We start from the raw sequence: 27442 nt of genomic DNA, 5'->3' as shown, positions 1-27442 counted from the left end.
AGCGCTGCCGGCTCACGGAGGCTCTTATTTGCACACGTTCTGCGACCGGTTTTGGTTCTCATGAACCAGCTGCGTAACACTCACGAGATGAATTGCATTCAAGTAGCTTTTCCAAAAGGACCTGACTTTTTTTTTTTTTTTAGCAACAGAACAAAGTATTGGGTGTTTTAAAATAAAAACCTACCACGCGATAGAAAGTGGCGGGGGCTGGCTGGGTATGACGTTGATGCCTCTGGAGGGCTTGCCTTCTCCAGGACTCATCCTGGACACTTTGGTGTCTCAGAGTCCTTTAAGGACCCCGGGTACGTCTGCCTGATGCCAGGCCTTGCACTATTGGGAAGATGGGGGGGGGGGTAAAATAGAACAAGTCCAGTGATTCATACCCTGGAGCATTTTTGCAAAATGCAATGCTGCAATGCCAGGTCGTGCTTCAAACCGTCCCCATAAGGCAGCAGGTGGTGGGACCTAGCTCACTGCGCTATTTCTAATATATGAGGTCACAGAATATTTCTATGGCCCCTTGGGGCAGGCCCCTGATTGAAATAGGAACCAACAAACTTACATTTTGGTGACCCACCATGCACGAACTTCCAGTTTCGGTAACATCTAGAACAGTGTGTTATTTGGGGACAAGGTGGTAAAGACGTGACGTGAAAGAAAGAAGATTAATGGATGAAGAAAGCGTTTTCTCTTCACCTTCCTCCAAAAGGGTCATTCTGTCCATTTAAGAAGAGAAGACAGAGAAGCAAGCTGTGGTACCTCCAGATGACGGAATTTTATTTGGTGACAACAAGGCAGGAGCTAGCCACGCGCAGAGGGACACGGAAAGACCCTCAATGCGTGTCACTCGGTGAAAGACGGGGACATCCAGGAAAAGGCGATACGATGCACATAGGAAACAGACCATGGGGTGCCAGGGGTGAGAGAGGAGACCGGGGTGAGCAGGTGGCTGTGGAAGATCCGCAGGTGACCTTAATGGCGGACAGGTGTCATATTACGCATGTGTCCCAAATTGCAGACAGCACAACCCTCAGAGTGAACCTCACGTACCGGCGGACTTCGGTTAGTGGCCAAGTACCAGTATTGGCTCATCCATTGTTCTAAATCATCCAGGATGTGAGCAGTAGGGAGAGGAGTGGGGAATGTGGGGTGCTTCAGGGGTAGGGGGACTCTCCATTTCCCGGACAAATTTTCTATAAACCAAAACACCACATTAAAAAAACACAGTCTGTTAATTTTTTTTAAGTGAAGATAGCTGTTGGCAACTTGGAATATCTCACACTGTCCTCTGGGCTCTAAAGGGAACCCCTGGGGCTGTGTGCGTCTGTCCCTGCCCCGCCCCCACCCCTGCCCTTTCCCTGCCACTGCTCTCCCCCTCTGCTCCCAACGAACCCAGCGACACTTCTGTTCCTCTGTGACCCATTGCCTGGCATAATGCCCACCAGGCTGGGGCGCGAGCCCACTCTGGAAGCTTCAAGCCCCTACTCCACTAGGCTTTCCAGTGAGAAGCGCTGTCCTTTTGGGTGACGTTAGTGAAAAAGGGACATTCTCTGCTAGACAGGAACATGGGCTGTTTCTCTTTTCCAAGATGACTCATCCGGGGATGAGCACAAAGCCCAGGTCTTTCCTATCAAGTGTGTCCACATTGTGGTGTGCCCTGGTGGGGGTGCGTGGACAGCACCCCTGTGGCCAGCACTGTGGTAGGGCGGAGCCCGGCGGACGCGGACAGGGCCAGGCCGCGGGCATTTCCTGACCGTCTTCTCAGTGCCAAGCCCTGTGCCGGGCCGGGGAGGGACACACGAGGGGTGAGATCTGCCCCTGGGACACTGCGGGGAAAGGATAGGCCCAGCGACACAGGACGGGCCATGCAGACAAGGGCATCTGCAAGAAGGGGTGGGGGGGGCCAGCCCCCGGGGCAGGTGGGAGGAGATCAGCCCCCAGCACCGGCCCCTCAGACACTCTCCCCAAAGCCCTCAAGGCACCAGGCAGCCGCCTCCGGGTTCCCACTGCTCCCCAGCTCTGGTCACATGTCCCAGCAGCACCTCAGGGACAATTCACAGCAGGCGAGGACCCTGCTTTGGGTCGTCGCCCTCAGGGACCTTACATGGATTATGCTTCAAGGGACCTTCTCCAAAGCCCTTCAGGGCAGTTCCATGGCACACCAAGTCGGCCTGGACAAGTCTGACACCTCTAACTGCTCCTGTCCTGGGCTATGGAAGCTGGAGGGAGTCCCTGAAAGCCTTCAGATTCTCTACAAAAGGAGGTCCGGGGAGGTTAAGCCCGGGAAGGGATTTCCCCCACTGCAGACACATTTCTCAGAAGCAGGGCACGAAGAAGCGGGGAGTGTGGTGGAGCTGTCATCCCCTTTGGGAGCGTCAGCCTTGAGCCATAGTCTCCTTCTCCTGTCAAGGGCATGACCATCTGCTTGAGACCAGCAGGCGGGTTACCACGCACGTACACGAGCCGGGCCTGTCCCTGGATGCTGCCCGTGCTTCTTCGTGGCTGAACTCCCTGAGCAGGGGGCACAGGCAGGGGACTTGTCCTGGTCCGTGACGTTTCCCAGGAGAGTGGTTCTAGGAAGGTCCCCAGCACTGCCCCATCAGCAACAAGATACAGGGGTGCTGACCTGAGTCCCCGGGGCCGGCCCCAGTCCTGCCCCCATTCCGGGAGCAGCGTCCACGGATGCGAGCCTTATTTTACCTTGATTTACCTCTTGGGCATTATCTGTTGCTCGTTGTTTGTTTGATTCGTTTCCGGTTCTCTTGTGCGTCGCAGCCCCGAGGACACTGTGAAAGGCTTTGCTGTGCGGCTGGCGCAGGAGAAAAGCTGAGAGAAAACACTGGTCATCGACACTACCGGGTCAGGGGAGGAGGGCAGGACCACCTCTACACGCAGGAGTGTCTAAAAAGCACAGATCCGAATGGTTTTCCAAGAAAAAAAAAAAAAAATCTCTGTAGTATCAAAATATAAACTATGGGGACCCTGGGGCTCTGTGGGTCAAGTATCTGCCTTCGGCTCAGGTCACGCTCCCGGGCTCCTGGGATCGAGCCCCACGTCAGGCTCCCTGCTCCGCTGGGAGTCTGCTTCTTCCTCTCTCTGTCTCTCATGAATAAATAAATAAAATCTTAAAAATACGTAAATTTTATGATTCCACACTTTTAAGCTAGTTTTATAATTATGAAAAAGGGAAGTTCTACCTTGCTCTGTGTGTGCACGCACATCAGTCTTGCTATCAATCCCGTGATATTTTGGCAGCAAACCGCATGGGTTCTGGATTTCATCTGTGCTCGTTCTAGTAACATTCAGAAGGAAGTCGCACGGCCTGGGGGAGACAGGACGGAGGTGGCTGCGCTGGGCTGAGCACGACGGCCGGCGCTCGCCTGGGGCTGCCGCTGTGGGGCGGCTGCTGTGTGAACGTCACCACCCAGGGAAGCAGGGCCTCTCCTCGGAGCGAGAACAAGGCGAGGTAACATGGGCTCGCTGTTCCCAGCTGCCCCTACGCGCACGCCACAGAAGTTCACACCAAATTTGCACGCCGGTGGGTGTGCAACCACGTTTGTCCCTCAAGTGCTCGCTGACCCCCTTTCTTCAGCCTCGGTGAGGCTTCCCAAGTGGGGACTGTCAACATTTTTGAGAAGAAAGTAGGGCAAGGGGATGGCCAAGCTGCGGGAACGTGGTGCGGCGGTCCAGGGGACCAGGCTCAGGCTCTGCGCTGTGTCCCAACCTCCGGAACTCCAGGGAGGGTGCCAGGCACAGCGCGTGGGATCACCTGGGGCTTGCTACACTTTGTCCCCAAACCAGCCACTCGCCGGCTTGCCCAGCTGTGCTGCCCGTTCCACGGGTCAGCGGGATGAGACATGTGGGGCAACCGCTCTGTCCCTAAGACACCCTGTATGCCCTTTTCCTCTGGGAGCCCAAAAACCTTCATACAGGATGGCGACATCACCAGTGTCCCTGACGTGCCTGTCCCCCTGACCTGAGCCCCTGAAGCAGACTCAGGTCCTACATCCCTGTGTCCCCAGCCCCGTGGCGGCCTGCTTCCTCGAGGTGTTCAAGAAATGCTTTGCTTCAAGAGGTTCCTCTGAGATGAACAAGAGCCCGAGGGCCATTAGCAGGACATCCGCACCGACAACCGCACCCGGCCCCACACGGACTCCGGGACCCCCGTGAGGTTCCGACTCCCAGACCACAGGAAGCGGACCCCACTCACGAGGGCGGCTTCGTTGGCTCCACTCGTAGACTAATCGTCCTAAACATGCTTCCTGTTTCCTCTTCTATGCCTCTTGTCTTCCCCAATTATATTTTTTAAGATGCTTCCTGTGTCTTTGTTCTATTGATATTCATGCTCTTGATTAGAGAGGGAGGCTGCCTTTTAGACTCACATGTCTGCCTGTACAGTGTCTGAGCTATACAGCCGATGTTCCTCGAAACTGAGCCGTAAGGGAGGTTGGGTCTGCCGTACCCTCTGAGTTTCCTGTTCTACGGCAGGCCACTGGCTCTGGGGAAATCCCACAGTTCCCTTACTTACTCAGAACAAGTGCATGAATTTTTATTTTGCTCTCTCATGATTTCAGTAAAATGTGTTTTAGTTTAGTGTAGTCCCTGCCGGAAATGGATACGTTATGCTCCAGCCACTAAGGGGAGATACTGTAGAAAACTGCCTCGTGGCATAGAAGAAAGCTGCCCTTCCAGAGCTGATGGAAAAGTGTGTGTGTTAGACTCTCTATTACATTATGGTCCCAAATGTGAAAAAAATAGCAGTTATTTCAGTTGGTAGGCTGGTGACTGATTTTAACTTTCCTTATGTTTCTCTGCATTGGGGAGTTCTCTTTGATGAGCAGAAATTTCTTTGTGTCAAGGAAGAGAAACCGTTGGCATTTTAGAAGGTGTAAGTGCTCCTTTTCCTTGACCATCCCGACTGTGGGGTCCCTGATTCATAGAAAGACCCAAGATTCCCACCAGGGTTGTGGGAAACCTCTGGTGTCATTGGTGTTAGAAGGCTGTGAGCTTGGATTTGGGAAAGACAAGAGCTTGAGAAGTCCTTTGAGGTTTTGACTCAGGAGGCAAGAGTGTGAGAAACGCCTTTGTGATGGCTGCCAACCCAGCAAGGTGACAAGCGAAATTCTGTAACCGGACAAGTCACTGAGGACCCATTCCCATGGCCAACCATGAGCCCAGAACTCATCTGTTCAGAGAAGTCTGGGAGCTCAGCCCTCCAGGAATAGTCCCAGATTCTGGCTGAACCATGGCCTCTTGGCGTCCTTGCTGAGGGTTCCCTGCTGCCACCTCTGAGCTCACCACACAGAACAGCCCTGGGGCTCTCTGGGGACGGTGACAGCCAAGGATGACGTGGCTGGTTGGTACTGTAGGTGACTGAAAGCTGAAGCCAGGTGGACCTCCCCATCATACCTGCCAGCTCGAGATTCCTTTAGAGAGGTGGGCAATAATGTCTCCAAACTATTAAAAAGACTACCATCTCCATCTACAAACCAGGTGTTTTACCCATGGCATTCTGTTTAAGGCCTGTGAAAGAGAAAGCTTCTTCACTGCAGATGTGAACGCTGGCACCAGGGAAGTGGAACCCCGAGCTAGAGAGGGGCAGCTGTAACGCACACCTGGGTCCCCAGAGTGCATCCCAATTCCATGCTTCCCCTGTCTCGTGCCCTGATGAGAGGAGAGGCCTGTACTTCTCCTGCAAGCCAATGTCTCTGAGCTAACGAGGAGACAGAGATAAGTGGATTTTGAGGTCCTCTCGGGCCTTTTTGCATTTTATGACTCTTTGATGATTTTACCCATACTAGGCTGATAGCTTCATGAAGCTTTTAATGAAATGCTACGTTCTTCCTGGCATTCACTTTACATAGTACCACGAGCAAAGCACAGACAGGTCACATGTTAAGGTGTTAGAGGATCTAGAGAGGTCCTAACTACAAGTGCATTCCAGACGCCTCCGCCTGCCCCCTCGGAGAGAGACCAGCATCACCTGCCCGGTGGGAGGTCGTAGCTATCCCCGAGGTTCGCCCCCACACCCATGCCCTTGCGACTTTCACACCATGCGTACAACTTGCAATACAGGCAAATTAACTTTTCGTTCTGAAATTCTAATTTCCTCAAAGTCTTTGAAACAAGGCTGCGAAAGGGCAAATGGAATCACGTGCCTCTCCAAGCTGATACAGAGTCTGATGGACATGAACGTGTCCACCCCACAAGCCCTGAGAACAAGCGTTTTCTCTGAGCTGTCAGGTCTGGGTCTGCAACACGGGCCACCAGCCCTGCAGGATGACAGAGGGGACATTTCAGAACAACTCACTGAGCGAGTGCAGGGTTAGCTTTCGTGGTTCAAGTTCTGCATTTCTGTGGACTAGTGTCTCTGCGTGTCGTCACTACTAATGTGTGAAATGAAGAAGTCTGCACGCAGAGATGCCAGAGGGTTGTTTAACCCAATGGTAGAAATGGGCATTTCGGTTCATAACGTTCTTGAGTATATGGTTATAAAGGGCGTACCGATCACTTTTACTAACTGCTTAGAGTTGCCGAGAAACAGAGCGTCTTCGGGCTTTCTGGGGAGACAGGTAGACTTCATCTGTGTTCAAAGGTTTGCAGAAAACACCTGGTGGGCTGGTGACACCTGGATCTGGGCTCCCTGGTGACCCCAGAGGTGGTGGGGAGGGGCCTCCGAGGGATCCTTTGGAATCCAGCGCTGGTGTCGGACCCCCGTGGGTTTTTGCTGGTTCTCTTCCTTATTTGTAGTCTGTGACCACGGATATGGTGCACAGGCTGGAGACTCTGCTTCCGCTTCTGTGAGGACAGGTTACTAACTGTACTTCTCCACAAGGTGGGCGTCAGGACACTGTTAGGCGATGGAGGTACCGTGCCCACCCCTGCCTAGCCCAGGGCGAGCATCCGACAAATGGCAGTGTTGGCAAGGACGAGAGGGAACATGGCATGAATTTCCCTGTCCTGGGAAGCAGGGTGAGAGCAGGAGCCCCGAGGCTGGAATGAAGGGGTGTGTGGGGAGAGGTGCAGAGAGAGGACGGCCATGCCGGTGAGAAGACGCTGGAGGTGTGCGGCACGGCACTGGGCTCTGTTGATAGCACAATGCTCTGCGGCGCTCAGTCTCTGTCTCTTTCTCTCAAGCACAGGTCACTGATGGCTCTGGCCAGTCATTCATTCTCAGCTCAAGAAGTCGCTCTCACTTTTCATTTCTTCTTTGCGACCATTCCTGGTCTTCTGTTTGCAGGAAACCTGAGTTCATCAAAGCTTATCTCCACCTGCTACAGGCCCAAGGTGTGGTCTCTTCCTTGGTCTGCACCAGGGACACAGATAGGCTTGGAAAAGCTTGATGGACAGGCTGGGGATATGGGCCAGAAAGGCTGGGTATGTGGTTAGAGCGGCCCCGTGACTGTGAGGAAGCCCCAAACCCAAGAAGTTGCTTGACCAGGAGCCCACACAGCACAAGGCCATGGGGTAGAGCTCGGAGACAGTGTGCTCCAACGACAAGGCAGAGGCCATGGTGAGTCTGAAGGCTGCCTCTGAACAAACTACGATTTAATCTGCTTTTCCCAAAATTTGAACATGGCCCTTCCCTGATTGGATGTCTTTGATGGAACTCATGGAACTCATGGAACTCTTGTCATTTATAAATCTGAAATAACACTGTATAATGCCACAGACGATCCTCATAATTTAGGGGAGGAAAAGGATAAATATAATTTTGTAAATCCTTCCATGGCCTCCAACTGGATCAGAGAGCCAGGCCCATCCTCCAGAGACGGGCTTGGAAAGTAGATGGAAGGAACTTCAGTAAAATGTCTAAAGTCTTCCTACACTCATGAAAGTAGGTAAGTTTGCAAAATTCTGCTCTTATAGGTGTTGACTGGTCTACAGGAGGCCATAAAACAGCAACTTCCAAGTTTAGAAAGTGAATCTTTTTAGAGCATCCAAAGACGTCTCCCCTTAACCTATTTTGCACCGAGGACTAGAGAAAGCACAGATGGACAATTTGTTTTTCTGATGGGTTGTACCATAATTTCACTTCCAGTGAAAGCTCACGTCAGAAGCAAAGGCTTGCCCAGTAAAAATAAAGCTTTCGTGTGGGTGCTTTCTTAGAATGGAGCCATTACCGATTTTCTTGGCCGTTAGTAGTTTCCCATTGATTTATTCTTTGGCTGGGGGTGTTATTTGGAATCTGAAATATTACAGAAGAGTTTTCCTAAGACCTATAATCATATGATCCATTATCCAGGGAGCATGCCAGATTTTAAATCTCATTATAACATCAGGGACATAATTTTTAATATTACGTGTGCCTGGGATTCTATGAAACATAGGACACCCAGAACAATCTGGATTAAACTGTGCTTTGGTGTTTTGTCCTCAGGGCATGTGCTTTTGATGACAATGGGGGAAAAAGTGGGGATTTTGGAGTCAATTGCCCGAAAAGCCTAGTTGAAAAATATTCTTTAAATCATTAGGCATATGGCTCATTTCCGTCGCGTCAGCAAACAAGGCAACTGAGCCACAAGAGGGGCACATGTCATTTCATTTGATTATTTTTTTAAAGATTTTTATTTATTTGACAGACAGAGATCACAAGTAGGTGGAGAGGCAGGCAGAGAGAGAGGAAGAAGCAGATTCCCCGCTGAGCAGAGAGCCCGATGCGGGACTTGATCCCAGGACCCTGTGACCATGACCTGAGCTGCAGACAGAGGCTTAACCCACTGAGCCACCTAGGCGCCCCTGATTTTAAAAAAGGAAGAGAGTAGCTGATGATGATGTGCACGGTGCCAGTGACTTGGGGGCACCGATGGCTGCGGAGTGGGGGCTCCGTCCTGGAGAAGGAGAGAACGATTGAAAGAGCGTTTGGTCAGCAGCTCGTGTGTTAATCAATCTTACAGAAGGGCAGTTGGGTTTCCTCACCCTGACCCACAGTGACATTTCCTCATTCTGCTGCCTGCCGAAGTGGGGGATTTTTCAAAAACCCAGTCTTGGATCCCTCCTGACTTTTCCTTCACGCTGTTCCCGTTTTGCCTCCATGGATTGGAAACTTAGCTACTTGTCTAATCAACGGGTCATCCGCCGGCAGGGAAAGGACCGTCCCACCCGCACGCAGGAGCCCTGCATGGGGCATGGAGGATGACCAGCTGCAGTTACTGTGACAGCTTGAAAGCCTAGGACACCTCAGTGCTCTGGGGGGGAATCTGCCCTTCCACCCAGTGGGTTCCCGCGCTCACAGGCGTGGTCCAGGGTTTACAAAATACTCCTCATCGGCAGGTGTTGCTCTCAAACAAAATTAGACAGGTCCCTAACACTGCAAAGAAGAACCAAACCCAGTGAAGATACAGGAGGGGCTGCTCTGGTGACAGCAGGGGTTGGGTGGGGAACCCAGAGGGGCTCGTTCTAGATGGTTCTAGGTCATAAAGCAACTGCAAGGAGATTGCTGAAGCACTGTTTTGCTATCCAGCTCATTGGAAGTCAAAGTGCTCCTACATCCAATTCCTTTAAAAAATTCACTGGGGTGATGTTCTTTTGGAAACATTGTATCAACAATGACAACAAGACATTCAGTGAAGCCTGGAGATAAGGCTTAGGAGACTATGAGATCTACATTTCAATTTAGAAAATTTTCCATTAAGTGGTCAAATTAATACACCAGATATTAAAGGATTCTTTTACTTACCTTAGCCGAGTTAGTCTCAGGAGGGGAAAACTTCATTTACAGACGCCGGATAATGGGCATTTTGGTCCATACATTGATAACAATAGGATTTGCTCTTGTTTTTTTTTTTTTTTTAAGATTTTATTTATTTATTTGACAGACAGAGGTCACAAGTAGGCAGAGAGACAGGTAGAGAGAGAGAGCAGGAAGCAGGCTCCCCGCTGAGCAGAAAGCCCGACGAGGGGCTTGATCCCAGGACCCTGGGATCATGACCTGAGCCGAAGGCAGAGGCTTTAACCCACTGAGCCACCCAGGTGCCCCATTGCTCTTGTTTTTTATGTTCGGATGCACGCCATTCAGGACCTGGGAACCCCAAATGACAATAAGGCCCATATCCTGGTCTCCTCCCTACCAGCCCCATTGCCGTCTCTCCTGCTCGTCCCCAGAAAGTGTCCCCCCAATCAGGGTGCTGTGCCCAAGCCAACCCATGGCCTACCAGTTTCTTTGCAGGTATTAGAAACCTGTCCTTATGATTTTTGCAACATCTTGATACTCTACAACTATGTCCAAAAAAAGAGACAAAGTTTTTTTTTTTAAAAAAAGAGCCCTGTAGGCCTCTAGTTGGGAGCTGCTGCTTCTCCTCACCTCTCTCAGGAGACCCCACCTCTGCTGCCCAGGAGGACTGGCCGCCGTCGCCAGCTCCGGGGAAAGCAGCCTGGAACATGTCGTAGCCTAGAGAAGCAGAGGGCTCCCGTGCTTCCCTTGGCCCCTCCCCGGGGTCACCAGAGGCAGGCTCTCTGCACACACAGGCCATACGGCCGGGACACCAGTAACTTCATGGCCTCTTCTGCCATTTTGCATTCAGAACCCACGTTCAAGTCTGTATGTGACACGTCTTTTGAGATTTTTTTTTTATTATTATTATTAAATAGAGATTACCTTAGAGCAGCAACTTACACTATTCCAACTTTAAAACTCATGGCTTTCTAGGGACTTTTCCGTGTCTAGGGACAAAACACGAATCGCTGTTTTGATAACAGAGCTAACCAGAGAATGCTCCTTGGGTTCACGGTGGGGCTATGGGCGGGAGCTGGAGCTCTTCCTCGTCTCTTCGCTTGGAGGTGTAGGAAATCTAGGTACTTTTTCCCTCACTAAAGTCCTGTGTAAAGTGAGTAACATCATAGGACCATGGGAAAACCCAACCAGAAATTTTCAAGTGTTTTCCTAAATATTAATGCCTTGAAAGCTATTTGTTGACGGCGGTAACATTGACAGGATCTGGGCCCTTGCACTGGGGCACACAGGGAGCTCCTCCCCCCCCCCCCCCCCCCCCCCCCGCTGCGGCGGGCAGCCGGAAGTCTGCACCACTGAGGGAGGGGAGGGTGTCGTCCGCAGAGCAAGGAAAACATGGCGGGTCTGGCCTATTGGTGTGGCCGCTGTTAGGCTTTCGCCATTGCCACACGTGCTATTGAGAAAGGCTCAGTCTTAAAACAGTTTTTGGAAAACAGGGTGTTAAAATTCTCAAATGTCTACTGCAGATGAAGCATGTTTAAAATTTTCTCGGGGGTTTGAGTAAATTATTATTAAAGAATGGAAAGTGAAGGGAAATAACTAATTCTGGTCTTTGAAGCCCATTCGAAATTTAATTGACCGCCAGGCCACCAACTGTCTCGGCGCACGACCACTTAATAATGAGAAGCTCAACCTCATATTAGGATCGAGAGCGACGTAATCCATCAAAAGCTACACACCATTTACAGTGCTTTCTGCGGAGGTTTCTTAGGGAAAGCGCAGAACACACAGCTTTAAGTAATTTATGGGCGTTTTAGCAGCGTTATAGCGATTGAGTTCTGGCAATAATGAAAGTGTTTGTCGACTAGTATGCTTAAATTTTATTTGACTTGGGCCATAATTTTACCTTGTCTCCTGCCTTAGAAGTTCAGGCTGTAATTAATGAAGTCATAGGGGGATATTTTTTGAAAAAATTTAGTAATACACATAAGCATAAACATCTTCCCTGTTGAAACCAGGATAAAACAATAATACCACCTTATATTCAAACAAAATCAGTTTGTTAAATTGCATTGCTATTCTGACAAATCTCATTGGCTCCCTATAGACCCCATCATTAAAAATATCAATTTAACAATTAATTGTCAGACTTGAAAATTCCTCTCACATTAACCCCATGCGATATGCTTATAATAAAGAAATAAGACCAACACCACTGTTTCCAGTTGTGATCTGAGAACGGACATAATGCTAATCACCAGTGGGCGCTCCGTGGTAAGGGCACTGAGTAGATCCTGACCAGCTCCTCTGCTCTGAGAATCCCACGGAATACGGCAGAATGGGGATTTTGCAGGCTGGACGCTGATCTCTCCTCTGATGAATGCCCTACGGCCTTGGCCTTGAGTCTGGCACTCAGCTTCTCTGAGCTTACGGATTCCAGTCTGTGACTCCGACATGTAATGTGGAATTGTGATTTTCAAGCTTTTTGTATTGGAGGACCATTTTTATAATATTAAAACTATATAGACCACCATACAAAAATAGGCTTACCTTTGTTCTCTATTGATGTAAGAGAAATAATACACAATACAAATATGTCATCGGGACTTATAGTAAGGGTATGTGTACCATGGGAATCACAACAGCATCTGAAAATTCTGAAATTACCAGCGTACAGGTATGAGCAGTGGAATTGATTCAGTCTGTAAGATCACAACATCTTTGACTCCCTGAGTACTTATGGGGCAAGCATTGGGTCAATTACGCACTGGCATTATAAAGGTACACTATTAGTACGGTTATTTTACAGATGAAGGGATGGAGGCCTTGAGAGATTAATTAACTTCTTCAAGATCACAAAGCTAGAAAGATGTGGACACACTGGACTCTTGCAAATTACCCCAGACTCCCACATCCCCAGACCACATGCTGGGCAGAGACTGAAACACCGTCCTAAGCCCTACGTTCCGTTATAACATTCGACTCTAAGCCAGCTGTTCCTTCAGTCGCCACATCAGCCGATGAGACCACACCTGTCTCATTTATTCCGAAGCTTTTGTTTACTTGGTTGGGTGCGAGGAGAGATTCTGGATGTAAGCATGATGTAAATAGTTCGTTGACCATGTCGGCGAACGTGTCATAAGCTTATAACGTGTTCCTACCTGTCTCCGTGGTGCAGGAGGCCTTGGATGAAAAATTCAGGGAGCGATGTGCTTTTGAAGGAGCTGACTCTGGAGGAAGAAGCAAATGATGACTTGAAACTTCTCCTCGTGAACACCTTCTGTGCTATCTATCAAATGGTGCAAGTGCTCGAATCTAAGGACCTTTCCAAGGGAAATGATGGCTGTTTTCCCACATGCCCTAAGATTCAACACCAGATTTCCCGTGGGAGCGCCTGGGTGGCTCAGTCCGTGAAGCATCTGATTCTTGCTTTTGGCTCGGGTCATGATCTCAGGGTCGTGAGTTGGAGCCAAGCCCCATGTCAGGCTCTGCACTCAGCAAGGAGTCTGCTTCCCCTCTCCCTCGGCCCCTCCTCTCGCTCATGCGCTCTCTCTCTCTCTCAAATAAATATAATAAAATCTTAAAAAATCTTTTAAAAAAAGAGAAGAAAAAGAAATTCCCTGTGGATTTCAAGGTATGGCCACATTGGTTTCCAACCACTCTGTGAGGATACTCAGTGTTATAGAACTCGGCACTTCTGATAGGATTTTACGTGTCTCTGTTGGGCAGAACCTAATTTTCCACTGTCAGCATTGGACAGATAGAAGAAGTTGGTTTTAAACTTACACCAGGCAGAAACAACCGACCTCTGATAACGTCTGTGTCATAACTGGAGCTCTAATCTCTCCATGCCCGTCAGCCCCAGCTGCAGGATTGTACATGATTAATCCCACTTGTGACACAACAAGACTGTTTTAACTATAGGACCAAGTGTTGAGCTGCGAGGACCCCCAACAACCACAGAGACGAGTGACCCAAACACACGTTCTCCATCTCGCTGTTACTCAAGGTCGACATTTTGTCTCTTCAGTCAATGCCTTTCTAACGCTGCCATCTGCACCTACACATGAGTGTGGTTTTCTAGACTGAAAACTACATCCACGCACACATTATCATTGCTACGAATTATGTTAAATCATTTCAAATCGGAATATTTTAAAGTATTTGTATAAACCCTGTTACGAAAGTTGTTTGCATATGGAAGGTCGTTGAAAAGGAATTGCCACTCCTAATTATTTTTGCAACCACCTTCTTTATTTATTAAATCAAATATTTACTTCCAGTGGTCCACAAGAGACAACTTTCCCGACAGGAATCCACTTACTCTGGAAATGCTTTTATGTGATATAATTCTATATAGATACCCAGGGTTTTCCTTTTTCCAAGTAATATTTCCTATTTGAAATTTGACCAACAAGTATTTATGGACACTTCATATACTTTAATGAGTTATGGAAATTTTCTCAACTATGTTCTTAATAAACAGGAATATTGTTTCTATGGTACTCAGATTGAAAAATACATACATCTTCCAGAAAGTGTCGTGAGTTGCGTGAATATTTGGTGAATGCTCAGTTAAGTACCAGGACAGTAACATGCCACACTGACCTCACGGATTGAAATTACAACAACAAAACCCTCAGCTCTATGTGTTGTTTCCAGTGACCAAGAGAGAGTAAAAGGTACTTTTAAAACTTTTGAATAGCTCCATATTTTACTTGCAGATTTTATTAATAAAATCTATCAACTCCTCTACTTTTGATCGACAGAACCCAGCGTGGCTTCTGGACATATGTATTACTTGGCCTGAAGTATTTAGTTTCTGTACTTAATTTGTGATTCATCGTATCATTCCGAACAAACACAGAAATCAGTAATTTTTTCCAGGGGGTCCTGTCCTCCAGAATATTTGGCAGAGGCTAAGAACTGCTAGAAGGTGTTGCCTGTGCTCTGAGTGATGACAGTTACTGGGCTTTAGACAACGTGTAAATCAGTGAACACAACAGATACGGAGTTTCTTCTCTCTCTCTTTTTAAGATTTTATTTATTTATTTGTCAGAGAGAGAGAGGGCACGCTCAAGCAGGGGGAGTGGCAGGCAGAAGGAGAAGCAGATTCCCGCGGGGCTGGGAACCCGATGCGGGGCTCGATTCCAGGACCCTGAGATCACGACCTGAGCCGAAGGCAGAGGCTTAACTAACTAAGCCTCCCCAGGTGTCCCCAGACACAAGTTTCTATTCACAGCGGGAATGCAGTACAAGCAGGAGAGATAATCAATAGTATATTATGTTGCAAGTTACAAAGTGACCCATGTTATGGAAAATGAAGTAGAACATAAAGAGAACCAGTTACGGCGGCGTTCCAGTGAAGCCTTGAAGGAGACAGGAGGTCGTCGGGGCAGAATTGGCAAGGTCGGGTCACGGCCCCAAGGATGCGAAGACCACAAGCGTCCTGATGCAGCGGCAGCAGGGAGGGGAGGAGTCAGGAGAGAGGTGGGTGGGGGTCCTTGCAGGCCACGGAATAGCCCTTGGCTTTCGTCCCCAGAATAAGGGACAGAGCCAAGTGCAGATATGAAGATATTTTCTACAGAAGCAGCGGCGAGGCACAAGCCTGCCTTCAGGGGGTTGAACTGTGTCCCACAAAAAGGCAGAGGAAGTCCCACCCCCAGAACCTGCAAGTAGGACCTTATTTGGAAACAGGATCTTTGCAGATGTGATCAGGATAAGATGAAGTCATCCGAGAACCCTCATCCAGTGTGACCAGAGACCCTGCAAGAGGAGACACGTAGAAGAACGTCACGTGGGGACGGAGGCAGAGGACGGAGCCCGTCTTCTCGCCAAGGGTAAGGCTGGAAGGATCGTCCCTGGAGCCTTCAGAGGGTCCTGGCACTGCCAGCACCGTGATCGGACGTCTGGCCTCTAGACCCCGAGAGAACACACTCCAAGAGGACAGGACTGTGGCATATTGTCACAGCAGCCGCGGGAAACTCACACGTGATCTGAGAGGCAGGGTGGCCGAGGGCTGCTGGGGGTGGGCGGAGGGGTGGGGAGAGCCTCCGGGGCCCCGGTTCTCAGGGACACTGGACGGTTAGCAGGCGCGGCCGCCCGGGTCCCTCGCTGCCTGTGCCCGGACGTTCACGGACGGCCGGGCCGTGCGGTCTGTGTTTGCTCTGGCCCACTGTTGGGGGGGCTGCCCAACGGCAGAAAACTGCATGCCTGCCGCAGTGGGGGTGCTCCGGGCCCGGGAGGGGCAACGTGCAAGGCGGGGAGTGTCTGCGAGGAGCTGACCCCAGCAGGACAGCTGGGGACGGAAGCTGCGGCCTGAGAGAGGCCTCGGGAGAAGTGGTGAACTCTGCGCCCCACTAAGTTAGTTTTCATTTTTCTAGCCCCTGACATAGGGCCTCACATATAATATTTGTCCAGTAAATCTGAAATGGTAAGTATAATAGCCCCAAAGCTGTATTTCTCACAAAATTAGAGCTCTGGGTTTACAGGCTGTGGAAAAAATGTAAACTTTTAGACCTGGAAAAAGGCTTGACAAGCAACTAGCCAGACATGCACCTGGGTTTAGATGGAGAGACACTTCGGGTCAGCGTCCTGCCCACGATCACACGGCCCCCCTAGATCCTAGAAGCAGAAGCCGGGGGCTGCCCGTCGTGAGCTGTTCCCGCCACACCTGTCCCCTGCTTCACCTCAATGTCCGTCCCTCACACGTGATGGACATGTTGTCCCTTCACTGGTCGTTAGGATGGTTTGCTCTACAGAACACAGCTTAAGAACTAAATAGTATCAGAATAAAAAGGAACCATATTATTATATCTCTGTCGATCTTAACCTGTCTGCTTTGCCTGCTAAATGACACCGTAAGAAAGCAGGAGAGCTGGGGATGAAGCCATTATGATCCTGGCTTCTGGTAACGTTAGCAAACGCGGAGTCATTGGGTGGGTTCAGCAGGGGGCAGGTGTGGCGGGAAGGACTACAGCTCGTGCAATCATTTGCACTGAAATGTGATCCCCTGCATTCCCTTGGCTGTCACACACCGACAGAAAAATAGTGGGAAAGTCTACACCTCTGGCCACAGCGAACGCACAATTCGGTGTTGAATATGTACTTCGGAGCGAGCTGGGATTTCCAGCGTGGTTGAGCGCATTTAATGTCGGCCTGCAGAACGCTGTTCTCCTGGGCAATTTACCTATTTTTGTAAACGTCCCTGTAGCCTCACCGCTCTTACTTGCCCCCAGTCTGAATATCCGAATATCTCAGCCCTGGGCACCGTGGCCACCAGACCGGAGAGATGGGCCCTCGTTTCTGTTCCACCAAAGACGGCAGCAACGCGGGACCAAGAGCCTTTGGGGGTCAGCCTCCCCAGATGGCTCCTGTGGGGCTCGGCTTCTGCCTAATTGTGGTTCATCCACAGGGTCTCTGGACAGGGGACGTTTGCTATATTATTGGCCCCAAACGTTTCTTTCTACTGGATGGTTAACTCTGGGACCACGGGTCCCCAACCACTGACTGAGACTGGCAATCCTGGTGTCTCATTTACCCTCTGCAAGGACGGGTTCAAGGAGCAGAGACAACCACCAGGCAGGGCCGGGAGAGTCCTTCTGTGACATCAGACCCACATGTGGGAAGAGAGAGGCTCCCTCTGGCTTGGGATCGCTAGAGGCAAGGGGAGGGAGGTGGCCCAGAGCTCGTCTTCCCTGGCACTGGGAGTGAGCCTGTTTGCAGCAGGAGACAACAGAGCCAACCGGAAAAATGAAACAGAAATAAGGAAAAAGGGGTGGGGTGGGGGAGACCGGGATTGTGTGAGGCCACGTGAGATCCAGATCCAAATGTGCGCTCAGCCCTCTCGTCCTGACGCGGCACTTCCACGCGCCTCCTACACCCTTTCCCGTCTCTGTCTCCTAACGATGCCGCACACAGGTCCCACGCCTTCTCTGGTCCCTCTTGCTGACTGGAGGACTCACATTCTCAGACATGAAAAATCAAAATCTTCCTTGACTTTCCTGTTCAAGCATCTCGACTTCCTAGCTCAGCGACCCCTGAAATCCTGGGGTTTCCCCTCGCCAGTCTGGCTGCTTCTGAAGAGAAGGGAGAAAGTCCTACTTGAACAGGTTCATAATCTGGTTGCTCACTCTTCTGTCGGCAAGTGTCTGGGTGTTCCTCTCTGGATTCCGGATTCAGGGCCCCACTCTCCGCGGAAGACCATCTCCCTGCACGTCCTTTCCCCTGCAGATCTCTTGGGGGGAAGTCTTTGAGCCAGGTCACAGCTCCGGGACCTGCCCTGCTGTCCATCTGGATAATGAGGAACCTCGGGACCCTCCCCCTCCCACCACCAAGCTCGGGAAGAGCGAGGGTCTCCCTTTCCACCTGAATTTTGCTCCCGCCATCTGGGTCTGCTCTAGCTGTTCTGCCGTCCCACCTCTAGGGGTAAGACTTGACGGGGTCTTTGCTCAGATCCGCCCACCGACGCCCGCAGGATTGTCCAGCCAGTGCCCGTCTCCAGAGCTTTCCCAGAGAGGCTCCTTCTTGAAAGCATGTCTCGTTATTCACAGATGCTCCTGGGCGCCCGTCACTTGACTGGGGAGAACAGAAGCCATAAACCCAGACGGGACCAACATCTCCCTCAGGGAAGGCAAGCTCAAGCGTCAGCCCTTGAATTCCCTCTTTTTTGCAGTGGCCTGCAGCGGGCAATGGGCACAGGGACTCCGAGAGGACGTTCTCCAAGTCCCGTGGTTTTCCCACGAGCGACAACGGCAACCCTGCCCTGTCGTCCTGAGGCTCTGAGGCCCGGGGGACGTTCCGTGTAATAATCCGTTACCGTGACTTCAGGCGAGTTGGGTCGGTTGCAGGCAAAGGCGTCCTGACATGTACAACATCCCGTCTCTCATTTACTCCCGAGGCCTTGGGATCTACTGTTTACAGAAACTCGCTTCTGCCCCGGAAGGCCCCTGTAGATGCCAGGTTCATTACCGCCGTGTTTCGATTCCCTCCCATCCACTTGGCATCCCCCAGGAATTCCCCTCCGCTTACACAGCGGTCCCGAATATTCTCGTTCCCACTCCTTGGCAACAAGTGCTCGATGAGCACATAAACGGGCAAGTCCACACAGACATCCAGGCACCGCCATCAGCCTGGGGTGCGCAGGCCGGTAATTTTCCACCTGAAGCTTCACGACCAATCTTCACTACTTCCCGCATGGAGACTGCTTTCCTGCCCACCGAGCAGAGTGCGCATCTGTCTCTATGAAGACCTATAGACACAGAAAGGTAAACACTATCACGAGGTCCACAAGACGATGAGGACGGTCCAAGAAAGGCCGTGAGTGTCCGGCAGCTGGAAAAGAAGAAGAAAGTTGGAGCATCCTTTGGGACGAGCCCCCGAAGGAGACGCCAGACGGCAGGAAACAAATGTAGAGCTTCGTGAGCTGCTAGAAAGCCGGCACGATTGTCACAGCAGCCAGGTCAGAGCACGGAGCTCCCGCTGCCCCCAGGAAACCGGGGAACGTCCTCACCCCACCGCGGACTCTTGTCCTCGTCAAAGCCACCGCTATTCTGACTTTTACAGGAATCGCTTATATTGCATTATTTTAATTGTTGCTTTCAAGCCTGATATGTCGTAAAATCTATGAGCCCCCCCATCACATCCCGCCCTTTTGCTTCCAGTGTGTCTGTTGAAGAATGCGGCCGTCTGTCCGGCAGCGCTTCCCAGAGACGAGGTCTTGCCGTTGCTAACCACACGCGCGGCGACCCTGTGTCCTCCGTGGGCCTTATTCGAAGTTGGATCGGGTTCGGGTCTGACTCCTTTGGAAAGACCACAAGCAGCAGCTCTCTCGTCAGGAGGCCCTTCCTGTCTCATTTTCACTCCGTTTTGACAAACACAGCTTTTAAGCACTCCGATCCACAGAAACGTTGGGTTCTTTTCCCGCATCATTTTGTTTTCGTTTGTCAGCGGGACTAAACCTCTGCGAAGGCCTCCCCCATCATCTTCAGTTCGGTGGGCCTGGGGGGTCAGGGGAAGCATACGGGTACTTGGTTCTTTCCTGTCATTTACTGAGGTTTACGATAACGAGCTCACTAGTCACCCTCTGCAAAGAGTGACCCGTCTGGTTGGCTGAGGCCCATCATAATGGCGAGGAGGTCAGTCTGCGGGAGACGTGTCAGTCTTGGCCTTTTCCACCCACCGACACTCAAACCCCGCCCTTCTGGCCGGTGGGAATGTGTCCAGCTGGCTTCCTTAGCAACTTTGAAAGATGCCCGCATCGTCCTTTACTGCTCCTTCACGTTCTGCTGCGACAAACTGTCCCGGGCTGATTGCGTTTGTCTCCCAGGGCTTCGAGAGCAAAGTGCGGCGGACTGAGGGCGCCGAGCAACGGGTGCCCCTCAGTTCTGGAGTCCGAAGTCTGGAGTCGCGTGTCCACAGGGCCATGCTCTCCCTGAAGACTCCAGGGGACCCGTGTGGCATGCCGTTCTCTTAGCTTCTGACACGGCTGGCGGTCACCCCAACCTCTGCCTCGCTGTCCTGCGCTATCTCACCGTGTCTCTCCGGGAACGTCTGTCTCTGGGTCTGTTCTCTTCTGCAAGGACATCGGTCATGTCGTGTCGGCACATCTGACATTCTACTACCTAGGCTGTGTGATGAAAGGGAGACACACAGTTCCCTCCCTCTGCTCTCAGCCTCCCCCGTTTGGGAAATGCCACGTGCCCCACGCTGTGCCAACTCCCTCGAATGTCCAGGGAGCACAGGCATGAGTGTCGGGAAGACACTTCATGTGAAAAGCCTCAGGAGAGAGCGAGAGATGAGCTGTGTGCCTCCGAGTGCTGTCAGCCACCACCGCGCCTGGAGATGAGGCAAGGCGGCTGGGAGGCTGGGAGGCTTTGTGCAAACGCACCCAAAACAGGGGTTGAAGGTGGGCTCCATATCCACCCAGAAGTCCATGGTACAGAACCCAGCGGGCTGTCCTGCCCCCTTCAACATGAATCTTTCACCTTCACGTCCAAGGTGAAGTTAGGGGGCGCGAACCCTTGCCCTGGAGGGGCGTGTCTGGAAAGGGACGCCTGTCCCTTCGCATCAGCTGGAACTCAGGGACTCACCTGCACATTGGAACGACCTTGGGGAGTTCAACCAGCTGGTCCCAAGCTTCCCCCAGCAACCATGAAGGGAGGAGGAACGGAGCATGGTCATCGGTGGACAGGGGTGTCAGGATGCACGGTGGGAGCAAGGCGGGGAGGAGCCATGGCCATCAACAGCGCTCTCGGAGGACCGGGGAGGACAGCAGGGGCGGCGGGGCACTGCCAGCAGCCGGCCCAAGGGAGTGCGGGGCATCGGTGCAGATGGAAACCCTCTTCTCGTTTGCTGATGGGGTTTCATCGCGGAGGAGTTGGGACTCTTCCTTTTCAATATTCAGGCCAATCTCCTGCCTGGATACCTCCACCGATTTTTCAAATAAATTTGCAGCCAGGTACTTCCAGGACCCTGCTTAGCTTGGTCACACCAACGGGCACCACCCCAAGCCTCGCGCTGGCTCCAGGGCACACTGGATGATCGACGGAGGGTCGTTCGAGTCCATGTTTGTGATCACATTCGAGATAGAGGACAGGCTTCTCTGGCAGCTGCTCGCCGGGAACAACCAGCAGCCTTCTGTAGGTGGGAGAAGCCGGCTCAGGTCTGGGGTCCCCGGGGTTCGGGGTGTCGCTCTGCAGGCCGGAGAGCAGGTCGGTCATTCTCTGAAACTCAGAGCCCTCCTCCAACCGAACAGGGTCCTTCAAGAATTTTAAGGTACAAGGTGGCCTCAGGATGGCCAGCGAGTGCCCCTTCCTTCGTCTCCCAGCGAGCTCTTCCCTGTTCAGAGCTTCCCTGGATGCTGACCCGAGTCCCTGGTACATCATAAAGGCTTGGTAAATGCGGCCATTCCCGTCTGGTCTGCTTCCTATCCAGTTTTATACCAAGATGCCCCGGCGCAGCGCCCACGTGGCGAACTTCATTGTACCCATTCCTGCTCGTCGCTCCGAGCGGGCCCCATGGGGTAGCTGTTGCTTAGCGAATGACAGGGATGCAGGGAAGCACATCCTTGGCAACAGGGCTGGCCAGCCGGTGGCTCGCGTCCCCACATTGGGACAGTGCCCTGGGACTTTAGGCAAAGTCACCTCTCTGTGGCTCAAGTCCATCGTCTATAAAGGGTGAATTATGATACATATGAAGTATTTGGGACAATCCCTGGGACACTTTCTATTTTCCTTGCTCAGTTTTGTGTCCCTGAGGGAAGTGGCAGGGTTTCATTTCTCTCTGGGTTCCTGGGAGCCATTGAACAAATAAATGCTCAGTGCCCGGGACCGAGCTGCACTCCCCCGTCGGCCGCCAGCCGTCTCTGCACCTGCTGCATCTAAGGACCCCAGCTATCGGGTCTGCAGTGGATGGTGCTGCTCATGGGAGTCTGGCTCTGATTTCCTTCTGCACACAGAAGCCTGTCCTTCCCAGACGCACAGAGGTCGGTGGGGCCATGGGACGAGTTCCAGGCCACCGGCAGTGAGTGGGAGGGGCGTGGGAAGCCCCTGCGTACTCGCAGGTGCCCGGCCTTCCACTCCTCTTTGCTGGCAGGGAGCAGGAGGCCATGCCAGCCTGTGCACGCAGGGTTCTCCGGCGGAGCCCACCCCACCCCACTGCGTGCGCTAGGAAACACACTGGCTGTCCTCTGTCATCACGACTGACTTACGACCTCAGTGTGACCTGGCCTGTCTGACGGCTACACCCGGGAAGGAACATGCATGTATGTGTGCCCACGTGCACACAAGCACATGCGTGCACACACCTACATGCACACACGCAAACACACATGTGCACACACAAATGCACACACCTGTGCACACGCACACACGTCTACATTTATGCACACACGGCTGCACACACGCGCACATGTCCACACACATGCACACACAAACATACATGCAGGCATGCATGTGCACACGCACACCTGTCCACACACATGCACACACATACATGCGCACGCACGTGCACACACATCTACACGCATGGGCACACGTGCACACATGCATGCGCTCAGTTTACAGACAAGGAAATTAAAACTGAGTAACAAATGATTCCGACGTCCTCAAGCTGAGTGATGATCTGGTCCTGGGACAGATTCCCTCCACCCCACGCCGGGGAGCTCTCCACCTCCGGTCCCCAGGGCCGCCTCCCTCGGGGGCCCCTTCACGTCCCTCCCCTCCGTGTGTGGCCCTCCTGAGCTTTGCACAGTTATCCTGCCCAGAGTGAGGGTCCCTACTCCCTCGGCTCTGACATATCTGTCCTCTTCTCAGCGTACACAGAACTTCTCCGGGAAGCAACTTCCAGCCCCGTAAGTCCCGGTGAGGGGCTCCTGCTCTGCCCGCATGGCCGTCCTCAGCCCCTCCTAGCACAGAATATCCCACACCGAAGTGTGTTTACTCACTAACTCCCCACAGCCTCAGACTAAGCAGAGGCCACACGCCCTCCTTCGTTCGCTGGGGCATCCCCGGTCTGGACCCCGCTGCTGTCCGCGGCGGGCGTCCCACGGTCGTTTGCAGAATGACTGTGTGAAGTACGACAGCTGCTGGCTACCCAGTGCTTCCCACCGGCTGCAGCCCCTTGTCGCATACACGTGAGGAGGAGGTTATCCCATCGTAGTTAGGGATCAGGAGGACTCTTCAAGTCTAGAGCAATTTAAGATCCAAGATTGAAGATTTAATGTTTCAAGACATCTTTAATCCCAGCAAGATTAAACATCTACCTGACGTCCCTCAGTCAAGAAATGGTGCAAACAGGACAGGGACGTGCTCTCCTGCCCCCAGCTGCCAGCGGCCAGGCTGGGAGCGCACCGAGTGGGGGACACGTGGCTCCGGGGGGCAGCCTGGACAGACCGCCGCCCTGCTGACCTTCCTGGAGCCTGGACGGGGATTTGAAGAAGGCACGGCTCCCGTCCTACCTCTCTGTGAAGTCTTTCTGGCCCCTTGCCAAGCACACGGGTCTCTTGTTGTGGGGTTCATCCCTGACTTTCCGTGACTCAGGGTCGTGCGGTTGGCTCTGTCCTGTGCGGACTCGGTGTCCCCGTTTCTACCGCACCCGTTCCTAACCACGCTCCAAGGGCGTGGGGGGCTTCCTGGGGTCCCCCGTGACTCAGGCGTCAGGATGGCCAGTGGGGGCCAGCAGCGGGCAGCCGGTTGGGGGGTGCCCCACCTTCCTTTCAGGACAGCCTGACCCGACACTTCAATGCCTGTGAACGAGGAACCACAAGCCGGTGATTCTCTTCACCACCTTCAGACCCCGAGATGCACTTTGGGATCGAGGAAGGGACCATGGAGGAGAAAGATCTGCACCAGAAAAGAGACGGTGCGCTTGGGCCCATTGGCCTTTCAGAGAAGGGGCAGCCGGGGGCAGCCCAAGTGCTCTCCATTTAGGGGAACAGTCGGTCAGGGCGATCACAGGATGCCTGAGCCCGAGGCCGTCCCCGGTGCCACCCAGAGCAGGACATGCTGGTCACGCCTGGCCACGGTGTCCCCGGGGTCCCTGGGAGTCACACCGAAAGCCTTGGGAGCTGCACTCAGCCGCACGCTGTTACCCGGAGGGTGCCGGCATGTTTGCCACGGGGCTTCTGAGTGGCCCTCCGAGGTCGGAAACAGGATTCCAGAGATACAAATGGTCACGTGTTCTATTCAACACATGGTTGTGCAACGCTAAGCACCCGAAGGCCACCTCCCAGGGTCAGACACAACCGCCACCCCTCCGGCCAGCCGTCAGCTCCCGGGCTGTGATGACGTGGAGGCGGCGGTCCCAGTAGCCCGCGGCGCGGTGGCGGCACACTTGGCTGTGGGAGGGGAGGGACTCTGCGTGCCCGAGTCCGGGCCTTGGGCTGGGGCTCCACACGCGTTCTCACGGGTCCACTCTGCCAGGTAGGAAATACTCCAGGTTCGTGGACCACGTGGCTTCTGCCATCGCCAGGGTCAGGCAGGGGGATTGCAGCCAGGATTCTAACTTGAGTTTATCTGAATGTAGAGCCCCTGAGCCTTTCTTCTACCCTTTTACCCGAATAAATGTGGCTGCTTACACCGACGTGCCGGTGCACGCCAGACCTCGCATGCACGCTCTTCACGACTTGCGTGTCAAGAATGTGAGTTATTTAACCTCACCTCTTAGGTAGGAATGACCCTTACCACCCTTTTCAAAACAGAGAAACCGAAGCACAGAGAGGGCTAGTCACTTGCCTAAGGTCACAGAGCTCTCAGTGGTGGGAGGTGGCTGGGATCTGAACCCAGGCAGGCTGCCTGTAGAGGCTGAGTTCCTAACGGCTGTGCTAAAACACAGGTGAGCCAAGACGTTGCCTAATTCAGTGTTAAGTTGCACGACAAGGACGCAAGTGGCTGCAAAGTCCATGAGGCCCGGAGTTGTCCTCCTGCATGAGGGGGCAGGTGCGGGAGTCGAGGGCCCAGCGTCGGGGGCAGCAGGGGACGGCGCCAGGCTCCGAGGACCGGTGTTATTCGCTCCTTACGCAGACACCTTCTGTCTGCCCAAAACCGAAATTTACTGAGCCTTTCCAGTGCGCCTTCCCTCTTTCAGCACTTCCACTGTCCTGAAAGACAAATGAATCTGCTTTACTACATGGGTAATCAGAGAGTATGAAAACGAAGCATGGCTTTAAAAACCATCCCGAGAGTTCCAGCTGCCCTCCTGAAGGAAAGACAGGCTGGGACGCCGCGGGAAGCTGGCGTGCGGCCGCGTGAGCCGCACGGTCCTTTCCAGGGAGGCTTCTCAGGGGAGACCCGTCCTTGTTCAGATGGCAGAGCATCCAGTTCAAAGTGGCCCAGGTCAGAAAAGGAGAGTTTATTGGCCACATACCCAAAGGTCCAGAGTCGTTCCCTCTGTCCCCATGAGGTGACCAGGGCGCTGACATCCCAGATCAGGTGTGTCCTCCTACTCCAAGGTCCTGGGCTGGGGCCTCGTCCTTCACTTCCTCACCACCCACAGCCTGAATGCCCTGGGGTCTGGAGGCAGCACGCGCCAGGGCTCCGAGATTCCCCCTCCGCCCGGAAAACCTCCAGGGGAGTCTTTCTGGGCCTGGCCTGGCATCTCGGGAGGGCCTCCCTGCCCACTGGGGCAGAGAGGGCCACCCTGAGACCCGCACCACCCATCTTTTAAAATGTGGTCCAAAGACCTGGACTTGGCTGCCGAGGTGGGGCAAGGATTGGGTGCTGAGGCGCGTGTGCCCAGGGCTGCCTCGTGCTGCACGCACGTGTGTGAGGCTATCAGGGTGCAGGACAGAGCCCTGGTGGGAGAGGACGGGGACAGGCTGCCGGCCAGGCCCGGGGAGCCATGACCCCAGCGGGGCCGACGTGCACACCGAGGAGTCTGGGAATTTGAACCTGGACGTGCAGTTCCTTACAGAGGTCCACGTGCTAAGAGTGGGGGAGGGGAGAACAGGGACGGAATGTGATCATTTTGGGGCTTGGTGGATCCATAGGGTGTTTGACGCTGCATCCATGCTCCTCCATGAGTGAGGCAAACACTTTTTTCTTACAAATGTGGAGAAAGTCCGTGAAGGGCCGAGAGAGCGGGTGCGCCCAGAAAAGGTGCGGACCTGAATCCTGAGCAAACCAGAGACATTGGCAGAGGAGGAACAGGGATGCCAGAGAGGAAGGAAGAAAGAGGCGGGCCCACGCGGATGGGGGCCGGGGGTGGCAGAGACTCAGGGAGCATGTGCTCCCCTTTGCTGCTGGGGGGAGTGGGAGACTGTTTCTAATGTTCTCGGAGGAATGTAAGAAATTTTAACAATCCGTGTCACTGTCCTTGGGTGAATGCACTGTTTTCTTTGAAGGCTGCTCCAGTGTTTGAGCTGTGGACTGCTGCCCGTTCATACGTGTGGAAAGAAACAAAGTGCTGTTCCCAGTAAGTAGGAGAGATGCGCAGAGAAAGCACAGGCAGTGGCCCGTAGGAAGTATCGCTTCAAAAAAACTTCCTTCTGCCGAGGATGTGTACGTATTGACGGGACCATGACATAGAGCCGGCTGCTTTCAGGAAGTCTGGAGGTCCCTGGGCTCTCCTGTGTGACACTCTCATATTTATTTGTGCTACATGAGCACTGAGTGAAATGAGACGCACAGAATTCTAGCAGAATGCCCGGCACGCGGGGACACTGTCACTTTCACGCCAACCTCTGCGGTACAGGAGAGCTGTGCTGGAGTCCACCCTCACTGCCAGGAGCGGCCGAGACCAGCCAGGAAGACGTTTTTCTATCCTCAGTCCTCGAGCTTTTCTGAAGTTCTATACACCTTATTACAGTCGTTCGACGAGCTAAGAAGTTGTCAGTACTTCCCGTGTGATTTTAAAGACTGACCTCAACCCCTGACACACAGAACAACACAACATCAAAATCTTAATTCTAAACGATTCCATACAGGAACACTTTTCCCTTTCTGTTGAGGTAGAAAGTACAAACATTTTAAGTGTATAGCTTGATGAATCTTTGCTTTTATAGACTGCCGGGCGCACACCCAGATCAATGAGCTCTCCCAGAAGGATCTCGGACGCCCCTTCCGGTTACTACCCGAGACCAGTCTTGGTTTGTATACACGCGGATACACCGTATGAACTTTTTTTCCACTCACCATTTTGTTTATGATTAATTTTTGCCGTGACCTGGTGCGGGGGTTCCTTCTGTCTCGTTGTCTAGTGTTCAGCTGTATGAATATCATCTGATTTGTGATCCGTTATAACCTCGAAGAAGTCTGGTTCGTCTCTAGTCTCTGC

The 27442-nt window shown here is 52.7% G+C and overlaps 1 long non-coding RNA gene across 1 annotated transcript in view; it reads right to left on the bottom strand.

Moving 5' to 3' along the window:
* Positions 1-13202: 13202 nt before the first annotated feature.
* The window catches only part of LOC125094826 (uncharacterized), a 31664-nt gene continuing 17424 nt past the window's right edge, over positions 13203-27442 (bottom strand). The window contains exon 3 of the long non-coding RNA XR_007125714.1: positions 13203-13249. This is a non-coding gene — a long non-coding RNA (uncharacterized LOC125094826). The remainder of the gene's footprint in view (positions 13250-27442) is intronic.

Source organism: Lutra lutra, chromosome 3 (genome assembly GCF_902655055.1).
Source record: "Lutra lutra chromosome 3, mLutLut1.2, whole genome shotgun sequence".
NCBI classification, from domain to species: domain Eukaryota; kingdom Metazoa; phylum Chordata; class Mammalia; order Carnivora; family Mustelidae; genus Lutra; species Lutra lutra.
Note: the sequence above shows the minus strand (reverse complement) of the source record. Positions and strands in the feature narration are given on the sequence as shown.